This window comes from Jaculus jaculus, chromosome 1 (genome assembly GCF_020740685.1).
Source record: "Jaculus jaculus isolate mJacJac1 chromosome 1, mJacJac1.mat.Y.cur, whole genome shotgun sequence".
Taxonomy (NCBI): Eukaryota; Metazoa; Chordata; class Mammalia; order Rodentia; family Dipodidae; genus Jaculus; species Jaculus jaculus.
In genome coordinates, this window is record NC_059102.1 from 123,913,107 (window position 1) to 123,913,906 (window position 800).

General features: G+C 41.8%; 1 non-coding gene across 1 annotated transcript; it reads right to left on the minus strand.

The window, feature by feature from the left end:
* Positions 1 to 362: 362 nt before the first annotated feature.
* LOC123458227 lies at positions 363 to 464 on the minus strand. Its single transcript, XR_006635524.1, has one exon. It is a non-coding gene; the product is annotated as a U6 spliceosomal RNA (small nuclear RNA).
* Positions 465 to 800: the final 336 nt, after the last annotated feature.

Here is an 800-nt window from a genome sequence, read left to right on the forward strand (position 1 = left end):
GGCTACAACACCAATAAGCCCTCTCCCAACAATACACTGCCTCCAGGAGGCTTTAATTTCCAATTGCCATCAGCTGGGGTACCTAGCATCCAGAAAACTTAAGTTTATGGGGGACACCTGAATCAAACCACCAAAGTCTCATTCTAGCCCAGGCTGACCTAGAATTCACTATGTAGTCGTAGGCCTTGAACTCACAGTGATCTTCCTACCTCTGTGTCCCTGGTACTGGAATTCAAAGTGTGTGCCACCGCACCCAGCTCATATGGCTTCTTTTAAGTATGCAGTTTTCCTTAAGAGAATTCTAAAATAAATCATTTTGACATTTTAAGAAATTTAAAAATTTTTCCTTTTTTTCTTTCTTTAAAAATATGGAGCGCTTCACAAAGTTGCATGCCATCCTTGCACAGGGGCCATGCTAATCTTCTCTGTATCATCCAGTTTTAGTATATGTGCTGCTGAAGCAAGCAAAAGAAATATCTTATTAATTGTCAATGGTGGGGGGGGCTGGAGGGATGGCTTAGGGGTTAAGGTGTCTGCCTGCAAAGCCAAAGGATCCCGGCTCAACTTTCCAGGACCCATGTAAGCCAGAGGCACAAGAGTTTGTTTTGCAGTGGCTGGAGGCCCTGGTATGCCCATTCTCTCTCCCTTTCTCTCTGCCTCCTTCTGTCTCTCAAATAAACAAAATATATTTTTTAAAATTGGTAATAGGAATACTAATTTTCCACAATCTACTAACATAAGCTGTGTGCCTGCATATGAAGATTAATTACTTTTACAAGATTTTGTGTGTTCGTGATGCT